Raw genomic sequence first — 12,127 nt, 5'->3', positions numbered from 1 at the left:
AGATAGCTCTGACTCAGTATAAGGCAGCTTCCTATGTTGCCGATGTTTCTAAGCCCTGGATATTCTATTGGTGATACAATCGAGACATTAGTCACAGTTATGCAGTGACGGATGCAGCGATTGGTCGGTCGGTCGGCAGGTGCACCTGCGCAGCGAGTTTCTGGGAAGCACAGTGGCTGGCCCAGCAGCCTGCAGGGAGGCTGCTTCGCCATGTAGCTGATCTCTGCCCATGCGCAGCAGCCATTTGAGTGCTTGGCATGACACTTGGCTGCCATGCTGACCACTCAAAGGGCCTCTGCCCTCCCTACCTCTCCTGATCATGCAGAAAGGCCAGCTGCATGGCAGAGGTGGGGAAGCTTCCTGGAGACCGCTGGGTGGCTGCTGTTCAACGAACCTCTGCGCATGATCAGAGAACGCCTTCTTTGCTATGAACCCCACCGCCCATTGAGATCATCTGGAGAGGTTCGTCTGCAGTCGCCACTGGCGCGTCTGGTGGCTGCTCAGGGACGGGCCTTCTCTGTTGCTGCCTCGAGGCTTTGGAATGAGCTCCCTAGTGAAATAAGAGCTTTCCCATTTCATTTTATTTTATTTAACATATTTTTATACCTCCCAAAACTTATGTCTCTGGGCAGAAGAGACGTAGGTTTCTTACATCTTACATTTTACCCCCCCACCCAACTTACATCTCTCCCCATCTCTTACAACTTTTAAAAAGGCAGTCAAGACACATTTGTTCACCCAGGCTTTGAATGAGATATTGTTTTAATTGCATTTTAATAGTTTTAACTTTTACAATTTTAATTGTTGAAATATGTGAATCTTTTTATTGGTTGTTTTTATTGTCTTGTATACTGCCCAGAGAACTTGCGTTTTGGGCGGTGTAGAAATGTGCTAAATAAATACATAAAGAGATAAATGATCCAGAGAGGTGGGGAGTGTGCTGCCTGTGAGAGCACGGGTCTCCTATGCCCTCCCTACGCCACTGATCAGTCATGTAGTCAAATTCCAACTATCTGGCATTGGGAGGAAGCACTAAAGCTATGCACACATTACGTTCAGCATCCATACGATCTGGGAAACTATACCCACATGCAGTTATTTGCATGTTGTGTTGAATGCACATACAGCAGTACACCCTGTCTGTATCCTGCATTTCAGAAGGCCTGTACCCAGGTTCACTTTTAAAATGAATGCAAATATAGTCATTCACACAAAGACATATACATGTGCACAGGTACTGTACCTGAATGCATGTACAATATGTCAGAACAAGGCTTATGCCTTGTGAGATGTAAAAATGGCCTCTTACCATTGTAAGCTGAGAGGAGGGAGGAGAGCTGGTCTTGTGGTAGCAAGCATGAATTGTCCCCCTTGCTAAGCAGGGTCCATCCTGGTTTGCATTTGAATGGGAGCGTACATGTGTGAGCACCATGAGATATTCCCTTTAAGGGATGGGGCCACTCTGGGAAGAGCACCTGCCTGCTTGCATTCAGAAGGTTCCAAGTTCCCTCCCTGGCAGCATCTCCAAGATAGGGCTGAGAGATACTCCTACCTGCAACCTTGGAGAAGCTGCTGCCAGCCTATGTAAACAATCTTGAGCTCTATGGACCAATGTTCTGACTTGGTACAAGGCAGCTTCCTTAGGTAGAGGAACATCAGGCAGAAATGAAACAGGTACATCTTTACTAGAGAGTCTCTCTAGTATGTGATTGGGAAAGTGGCACCTCTTGAATTTCTGCCTGACTGCAGCCCAGCCCAGCCCATTGTCCAGCTGAAAGACCAAGGCAACGTGTGGGTGCAGTGTGGAGCCTCATTTCTAAAGCCGGCATAATATATAAAACTGTATAAGAAGCCTTTACAACTTATGTGTCAGGGAAGTTAACTGACCACTTTGACTTGCAATGCCCTAGTTTTTAGAGCATGAGTGAAAACTGCAAGCAGGTTAACTCTTATCTTGAACAAAGGTGGATTTTTGTCTTGATATTTTAATTGTCAAATCATACTATAAAAGTCAAAAGATGGAGAGCGGCTTGCGTATGGTCATGTACTGAGTTTGTGATGTGAACCAGTTCTTTGGGGTTCTTCCTCGCGTCCCCTTTATGCCATTACATCCCAGAAATACCCAAAGACGGCTTTCTTTTCTCTAAACAATGTGGTGACCTTTTTTAAAAAGTCATCTCATACTAGAAGGAAAATGTAATTCTTATGCAGGGGGCTCAAAAACGCTTTTAATGAGTTGGTTCCGTTTTTTAAATATTTATTTTTATTTTATCTTTACTGATTTTGTTCCAGATTTCTTGTTAAACCACATTGCTGAACATTTTGGAAAGACAAGACAGACCCTCTGGCTGAGATCTAGACCAAGGGTTCCCAACCTGGGGTCCTGAATGTTACTGTACTAGAACTCCCAGCATCCCCAGCCACAATAAATTATAGCCATGGATGATGGGAGTTGTAGTTCAGAAACATCTGGAGGACGACAGGATGGGAATCCCTGAGCCAGACTAAATAACTCAGTCGTACTACTCAGGAGTTGCTCTAAAGGTCTACATAAACGTAATTTCAATAGATGACTCAGGAGTAATTTAGTCTGGAGGTCAGCCATTGTACATAAGTAATTTATTCAATGACAATTTATTAGTTAAAAGCAGTGGATACCCCTAACAGCAGCAACAACTGGAAATTAAAAAAAAAAACTTCTGAAAACACATTTCTTCAACCAAGCTTTCTCAGCTTTTTAAAACTTGTTTTTAAATTGTTCTGATTATTTAATTGTTGTTTTGTGATGTTTTTAATTGTTAATCATTGTTTTATGCTTTTATAATTTTTGTTTTAATTATTAACTGATTTTAATGGTGTCTTTAATGTAAACTGCCCTGAGCCTTTTGGAAGGGCGGTATAAAAGTTTTAATAATAAACAAACAAACAAACAAACAACAACAAGAACAAGTGACGTCCAGACTAAGGTTGCACTTGTGATGGAGAATTTTCTGTCATGCAAGAAGGAGGGGCTGATTTTTGGCAAACATCTCCCTGCAGCTGTCTGTGCTTCCTGAAAATATGACTCTGAGAGTCCCACCACCCTCAGGAACATATTTTTGGGAGGAACAGGTAGCCACAGGGGGAAGCAGGCATCACTGAAAGTTGCCCCGTCTGAAAACTTGAATGACGAAAAACGCTCGTCCATCACTGCAACGTTACTCTGAATGTCGGCCAGTAACAACAATAATTGTTGGAAGTAGCCTTTGTAGATCAGTGATGTCCTGAAGCTGGTACCAGGCAGGACTGTGTTGATAGTGGTGCCCACGGCCTGGCCCCGCCAATGGCCAAAGAGACCGTGGGAGTTTGGCTACCATTTCCCATTCTTATCTCCACTTAAGTGCAGCTCCTTGCTGATCCTGCTCGGCCCGGTGACCAAGGTGCGGCCTGCAGGTCAAATCTGTCTCCAGAAAATTGGTGCTATCTCTGCGACCCTCCAGAACTCTGGCATCAATCCCAGTTTTCTGACGACAGAGACCTCCCCCTGCCCCGGCAGTCTTCCACCGCCCACCCAGCCTCCTCCTCAGCGTCTTGGCCTGGGTTCAGGGAAAGCTCCGGGTGTCTTGCTATTTCAGTAACGCAGATAACTAAGTGCTTTTGACACCGAAACATGCTGATAAATTTCCATTCAAGGAACAGCACTTTTTGGTCCTGTTCAGCTACGGAGATGTTTTTGGAAGGAAGTAATCTCAGAAACGGAAAATATAACTGGGAATGAGCTGTCATATGATCCCAAAATATTTTTTTTAAAAAATACATAAGAGAACATGCGTTGAAGGATGGCTTAGAAGAACTTGTTATGTATCTCCTAGCCGAAGCCAGATTTTGCATTGCTAATGTGTGGGGAAAATGGCTTTCATCAGTTTTGGGAAATGGTGTTTTAAAGTTTTATTATCATAAAAATGGCAAAGATAATGATATTATTATTAGTAGTAGTATTAGCATTATTACTATTATTTTTACATTTATATCCCGCTCTTCCTCCAAGGAGTCCAGAGCGGTGTACTACATACTTGAGTTTCTCTTTCACAACAACCCTGTGAAGTAGAGCAGGCTGAGAGAGAAGTGACTGGCCCAGAGTCACCCAGCTAGTTTCATGGCTGAATGGGGATTTGAACTCGGGTCTCCCCGGTCCTAGTCCAGCACTCTAACCACTACACCACGCTGGCTCTGTGTCTGGCTCTGATATGCCAGACACATTTGCTAAAGAGTCGGTTTTTTAATTAATTATTGGAATCATTATTGGAAACATAATAGCAATAGCAATAGCAATAGCACTTACATTTATATACATTTATATACCGCTCTTTAGCCGGAGCTCTCTAAGCGGTTTACAATGATTTTAGCATATTGCCCCCAACATTCTGGGTACTCATAATATTAATAATACTCATAATAGACTCACTTGCAAAAAAGTGGGTTTTGCTTATTAATTATTAGAATAAATAATATTAATAGAATAAATAATATTAATAATAATGTCAATATACATGGTTGGTTACAAAAAGTGGGTTTTTTATAATTGGCGTAATAATATTAATAATATAATATACACATTTGTTTAAAAGTATTAATTATTGGAATCATATTGTTAATGATCAGATTTTACATCCCCCTCCCACCCCATGATTTAAAGTATGTTATTGCTCTTTCCTTCTTCCTTTTTCCTGGAAGATGAATGAGATCCCATTTTTTGTGACTGTTGTAATGATTTGCTGTTTAGACTATGTTCCTATTAAATTTAATGAATATTAATTAAAAAAAACCCACCACCCTGATCCCTCAGTAGGGTTGCCAACATTTCATCGCCAGAATGAGGGACACAAGTTCAAGAATAAGGGACACAAGTTTGGGGGCTGGGGGCTGGCTGGGGGGCTTGGGAGGTGTATGCAGTGGTATTCAAGAGCCTGAGTATCATTGACGTCTATGTAATTTGAGTTATATGCTATTAAATAAATGAGGGACAAACGCTGTCCCTATAAGGACCAACTTTTCATCCCTGAAATGAGGGACATCCTGCGTAATGAGGGGCAGTTGGCAACCTTATCCCTTGCCCTCCCTTGTGTCTCCCCACAGAACTGTCTGCCAGTTTAAACCAGAACACCCACATGGCTGTTAGCCTTTGGCCAGGGAGTGAAGTAGGCTTGTACCACAAGACACCCTGAGACACTTGGCGAACAGGGCTAGGCAAAACACCTGGCAGTTGGCAACCCTGGAAGGGGAGGAATGTTCTAGCAACACAGCCTCCGTGAGGACCCAAAATGAGGACTGACCGTCCATGCCTCAAGGCCTCATGGAGGAGGGCCAATCCGTCCTCTGTGACAATACAAATGAACTGTGCCTGAGGCCCGTCAGCCATGAAGAGATAACGCCTTTTTAGAAGGCCTCGTAGGCCTCTGCCCGTGTGGTGCATAGGGCTCGGCCAAGATATGGAAAAGTATACATTAATCAAAACCGCCATTTATCACACAGCAGTGGGCGTCCTCCTGCTGTCCTATAGCAACTCCCCTGTCAGCCAGTAGAAATAACCTCTTTTGCCCAAGGAAAACAACCCCTCAGAAAGGGCTTCCTTTAACTCCCCTGTGCTCCCAGAGCAGAGAAATCTGTAGCTGCTTTGGTGGGGTAATAGCTGAGAGATTCCCACAAATGAAGGTCAGGCACCCATCAACACACACATGGTTGGTTCTCAGCCGGTTCTTCTTTGAGAAGGGCGGCCTATTAGTAACTGTCCTCCTCAGGAGAGATAAATCTATCCGTGTCCCGGCAGGCGACGGCATCTCGGCTCTGGCCCGTCCTTTTGAGAGAAGCTGTTCATTCCTGTCGTTTCCTCACAAATGTATTCTGCATGGCAAAATGAGTGGCTGACGCCATTCAGCTGAGGAGGGGGAAAAGAGAGAGGAGAAAAAGGTTGAATGGATGACTTGTCCTCTCTCTAGAGGGCTAGCGCCTACAAAAAGGAAATGGCCCTGAAGAAAATGTGAATATGGCCCAAACATTTTTGTAAAAAAATAAAATGAAAATTAGGGTTAAAAAACAAGCCAAGTGGGAATGGCTGTTGTGATGAGGGAAATTACTAAAAGCCGTCCCACTGAAATGCCCAACTTTTAATTTCAATGGGACTCCTTTGAAGAATTTTACTCATCATGCAGGCCAAGACTTTCAAGCTTGAAAGGCCACATAGCATTACAAGAAAAGAAGAATTTTTTTTTTAAATTAAAAATAACATGGGATGTACCTGTTATACTTGTCACAAGGGCCGAGACAATGCAGTAGGCAGAGTAACTGGTCTTGGATATATGAAAGGGGGGAGCCCATCAACATGGCAAGATGGACGCAAAATTCGGTTTTGAATCAGGGATATACGGACACGACAAATATTTATATGCCGCCTTTCGACAGCAGTTTCCCAAAGTGGTTTACATAGAAATAAATATAGTAAATACATAAATGAAATGGCTAAAACAGGGTTTCTGAACCCTTGGCCTCCAGATGTTGCTGGACTAGAACTCCCAGAATCCCCAGCCACAAAGGCCATATCTGGGGTTTCTAGGAGTTGTAGTCCAACAACATCTGGGGCCCCAAAGTTAAAAAAACCCTGGGCTTAAATATACAGCTTGCCCTCCATTTTCTGGCCAACCTTCCTACTTTGCAGACACTACTTATTCGTCCTGGGAGATTTCTCCTGTTTCTTTTTAATACCCGAAGCGGGTCTCAGATCGGCCTCGTTTTATACGGGACGGATCTCCTCCTCCCACCCACTCCTAGCCATGACTCACATTCACTCGTTCCCAGCTTTGTTCAAGTCTCTGTGTGTGTCTTATTCCTTGCTCCCCGCCTGCTTCAACCGGAAAGCCAATCTGAAGACGTCAGGGCCTCAGTGATAAGGCCAAGAAGGGGCTGCCTGAGAGTAAAGCTTGCCTTTGTCCCTGGCGCCAGGCTGCAGGGCTAGCCCCTCTTTACCCGCCACTCGTCTTCTCCAGCAACCTCTCATCAGAGGCACCCAAACCATATGACATCATCTCTGTCTCTGTGTGTCCCCCCCCGGCCCCCCACCCCAAAAGTTGGCATCGGCCAGCCACGCCGAGCTGTGAACTCCCAAGGAAAACGAGAACAGTGGAGTGGGAAGAAGCAAGCTGGAGGCTTGGTTACTTTGGCAAGAGCTCCCAGTTCTGCAGAACATCACCAGCCCAGACTTCACAAAGGTGGGAAAACTCCGAAACGGCTTTTTCAGCAGTTCCTTGTTTTCCAACGGGTGGCTTATCTCCACTCGGTGGCCTTGGTGAGATCCCAGGGTGTCGTCATGGTGGCTGAGCAGGGCTCTCTCCTCTTCCCTCCATTTCCCCGGCCTGATTCCCAAAGGAAAGAGCTGGCCAATCAACAGGGAAGGGTGGAGAGTCTCGTGTGCGAGAAAACGCAGAGCCTCCTGGCCAATGTTTCACTTGTATGCTGGCCAAGAGAGCTGTGGATTGATGCGAGGCCAGCTTGGCAGGACATGGGCTGGGTGACCCAATCCAACTGGCAGCTTTGTGAAGGTGTCTCTGGACATCATCCTCGTGGTGATATGGGCCCCCTGGGTGCTTTGCCCCCACGCTGATATAGGTGGCCCTCAGTGTGTCAAGAGGGCTCTTTGACTCTCTTCTAGTACCCATAATGTCTTCTTCAAAAGAATCGCATTACTCTTCTTGTGACTCCCCACTTTGCTTCGGGGTAAGAAATTCCTGGGTAACCCTCTGTACCCGAGCTGACTTCAGAGACTCTGGCAGTGGGCAGTATATAAATATGTTCAATAAATAAAATAAATAAACTACTTGGGTGTTGGTTTCCTCCGGAGGAGAGAGCATTGGAGATTTAAGTCCGGGATGAGGCCTTAGCTCAGTGGAAGAGCATCTGCTTTGTATGCAGAAGGTCCCGGGTTCAATCCTTGGCAGCACCTCCAAGAGACTCCTGCCTGAAACCACTAGAGGGATGTTGTGTTGGGGTTGGATAGGGTCAGTTGCTCTCCCCTTGCTAAATATAAGAGAATCACCACTTTAGAAGGTGTCTCTTTGCTCAGTTCTAAAGGTACCTTTTGCCTGCCTTGCCCTCACGGTCCTCCTCTGGCTAGATGGACCTAGGGTCTGACTGTATAAGGCAGTTTCCTATGCCTCTAACGTTTTGTCCCCAAAAGTTATATCAAACTGCAATTCCCATCATCCCCAGCCATAGTGATAATAGGGGATGATGGGAGTTGTAGTCCAGCCACATATCAGGACACAAGGCTGGGAACTGCTGCCTTAAGACATCTTTGTGATATGTTCTTTATTTACAAATATATGGATGCAGCACAAGTGATTGGAGGAGAGATGGCCTTGCAGTAGCAAGTATGAATTGCCCCCTTTACTAAGCAGGGTGTGCCTTGGCTTGCATTTGAATGGGAGACTACATGTGAGAGAAGAAGAGAGCTGGTCTTGTGGTAGCAAGCATGATTCTTAAGCTAAGCAGGGTCTGCCCTGGTTGCATACGAAAGGGAGACTAGAAGTGTGAGCCCCGTAAGATGTTCCCCTTAGGGGATGGAGCCGCTCTGGGAAGAGCATCTAGGTTCCAAGTTCCCTCCCTGGCAGCATCTCCAAGATAGGGCTGAGAGAGATTCCTGCCTGCAACCTCGGAGAAGCCGCTGCCAGTCTGTGCAGACATTCCTGAGCTAGATGGACCAAGGCTCTGACTCAGTATATGGCAGTTTCCTATGCCCCTAAGTGAAGTCAAGGAGCAGGCATATCTAGCAAGCAGCAGCCATTACTGATCCCCAGAGAGAGCTGCTGTTGCTGTACACCCCCCACCCAAGTTGCCTTCAGATCTCTCCCCCATCTGATCCCAAACAGTCCAAGGCTACTGTGTCTGTGTCTGAATCTGATACTGGTTTCCCCCCTAAGTTATTTGATGTTAGAAATGGCACGCGGGTGGGGGTGGGGGGTTGCCTTAAATCCAGGTTCCTATTCCTTTTAGGTGAATATGGGTATAACTTATATTCAACCTCTGTTTTTCAAGGGGGTCGTCTTACATTCCTACATTCAGAGTAGTCTTCTATTTGGGTAAATATGGTACTTACACACTTGCCCCACCCCTTATCTGAGAGGGGTGGGATGTGTCACTTACCCCAGGCTTTGATGGCTTTCTTATTCCAGGCATTCAGGAGAGATATCTGTGCAACGTTCCTCTTCTGACCATTCAGAGACATCTGCTGACCATTAGAAAACATTAACCTTCTTGGGTCACACCCCAGATTCTGATCAGGAATTGCTTCAAGGCAGAACCAGGGAGAAAGGTTTTATTCATGGTAATCAGACAGAAACCCGCAGAAATACTTGGCATTCCTATAAGCCGTCCACAGGTTATCTTGCTCCAATCCTTACAGCAACAATCATAATACAGGGCAGAATTATTTCTCCCATATGTGTCTGGTGTAATGAATCTGCCTATTGCAAATGTTCACAACCTTGGGTCTCCAGATGTTGCTGGACTACAGCTCCCATCATCCACAGCCACAATGGCTCCCAGTCCATTTCCAGGCCCAATTCAAAGTGCTGGCTTTATCCTTTAAAGCCCTATACGGCTTGGGACCAGGCTACCTGAGAGAGTGCCTTGCCCCATTTGTCCCAACTCAGACCGTAAGATCTTCTTTGGAGGTCCTTCTCCGGGTACCTCTGCCTTATGAAGTGAGGCGGGTCACTGCAGTAGGGTTGCCATATTCCAGCTCTCCAAATCTGGGTGCCTAATTTGCATATTACGTAAATGGGCTTGGAAATAATTTTTGAGCAGAATAGTAACTGCACGTTTTGCTCCATAACTCCGCTTCTACAAGCGCTGGAGCCTTTTTTTTTTTTTAAGTGAAACCTGAAATCCAGGCGAATGTGGGTGGGCTAAGAAATCTGGGTGGGCTAAGAAATCTGGGTGAGATGATTAAAATCTGGGTGACAGCACCCCATTTGTGGAATAGCCCCCTCCCCAGTGAGGCTCACCTGGTGTTGTCACTTTATTCTTTTAGATGCCAGATGGAGACTTTTTTGTTCACTTGGGCTTTTAAAAATTGATATTTAACATTGATTCTTTAAAACAAGTTTTTAGAAAGTTTTGTATTCTATTTTGTATTTTTTGTTTTGTGTTTGTGATTCTTTTTGCCTTGTTTTCATTAGATTTTTCTTTTTCCAATGACTACAACTTCCACCGTCCCTGATGATTGGATGTAGCTGGGGATGATGGGAGTCGTAGTCCAACAACAGCTGGATGGCCGAAGTTATGCACCCCTGCTGTAGACAATCTGGAGGGTTCCTACCTACAATGGTCCTCCAAGGCAGGAATGATGGGGCTAGAGTGTCCTTTGAAAGGATACATTCTAGTCCAGGGATTCTCAACCTTGGGTCCCCAGATGTTGATGGACTTCAACTCCCATAACCCCCAGTCCCAGTGGCCATTGGTTGGGGATTATGGGAGTTGAAGTCCATCAACATCTGGGGACCCAAGGTTGAGAACCCCTGTTCTAGTCCTTCCTTTCTTATTGCAAACGAGCTAGATTTTTTGCCAAGCTCTTGACAGCTAAATGGATGTGGTAGATGTATATTCCCACCCACTCCACCCAAAGCATATAATTCGCACTTCCCTGATCTTCAGAGCATCTGTGCATTTTACACACAGACAGGCATGGAGCTGCCACATGGAGGGAGCTCTACCAGCCCATCCACTAGGCAGACCTAGGCAGTTGCTTAGGGCAGACATTCTTGCGGGGAGCTACATGCCTCGCTTTCCCTCTCCAAACTATCACTGACATGTCTGACTGGTTGGATGCCCATTCACTCTCCTCCATGGAAGGGTAGTGGGGCAGTGTGGGGGGTGGAGGGAGAAAGAGCGAGCGACCAAAGCCAACTTTGCCTTGCTCTGTCTCCCACCCCAAATTCTCTCCCTCTTGGAGAATACACAGCCTGTGCATTTCGAGTTAAAGCCAGAGCATCACACTTCTTGGCAGTGATGGGGAGTGAAGCCAAAAACCCTTGACTTGGCCCAGGCCACATTAACAACAACAACAACAACAGCAAATATTTATATACCGCTTTCCAACAAGAGTTTCCAAAGCGGTTTACACAGAGAAATAATAAATAAATAAGATGGTGCCCTGTTCCCAGAGGGCTTTAAAAAAACCCAAAACCCCACAAAAACATAAGATAGACACCAGCAACAGTCACTGAAGGGATGTTGTGCTGAGGGTGGATAGGGCCGGTTACTCTCCCCCCTGCTAAATAAAGAGAATCACTATGTTAAATAGGTGCCTCTTTGCCAAGTTAGCAGGGGATTTAGTAGAAAATCTAGCATATGGCTTTGAGATCGATCTAGGCAACATAGACAGACCCCTGCCCCCAATGAGTTTACAATCTAAAAAAAACAAGCAGCTTAGCATTAGAGAGAGGAGATCATGGGACGGAGAGTCATGTGGGAGTATGCCATCACACACCCATAAAGCTTAGCTCCGTCAGGAACCAGAGGCACTCCTAGCTATTCTTTTGCCATGGCTTGATCCACGTGGTGCCCTTGGCATTCTTTTTTTAACTCAGTATTTACTCTCAAGGAAGGAATATATCTGAATACAGGAGTTTCCAAAGACCTTCTTTTGCCAATGCGTTGAGAAAACTGGTGGGAGAACTCTGCCACCTGCTGGTGCAAAACTCTGACACTTTTGATCAATAGCAGAAGTTCTCAACCTTGGGTCCCCAAATGTTGTAGGACTACAACTCCCATCACCCCCAGCCACAATGTCCAAAAGATGATGGAGATGATGGGAATTGTAGTCCAACAACTTTTCTTTAAAACAATAAATAAATTACGTTTATATACTGCCTTTCATCCAAAGACCTACTATCTGGGAACCCAAGGTTGAGAACCCTTGATTTACAGTACTGATATACTGAAAAGTGATTTTGTGGAAGTTTTTTGGTGGGTGGGAACAGTGGTGGCACCAGAAAAATATAGAGAGGGGCACAGACAGGGCAAAGTGCATTTATTGGTGGAAAAGCTGTGTCCTACATACTAGATTTCTGAAATAGAAATGTGGGGGCAGGTGGAG

This window comes from Hemicordylus capensis, chromosome 1, assembly GCF_027244095.1.
Source record: "Hemicordylus capensis ecotype Gifberg chromosome 1, rHemCap1.1.pri, whole genome shotgun sequence".
Classification (NCBI taxonomy): Eukaryota; Metazoa; Chordata; class Lepidosauria; order Squamata; family Cordylidae; genus Hemicordylus; species Hemicordylus capensis.
This window is presented reverse-complemented; position numbering follows the sequence as displayed.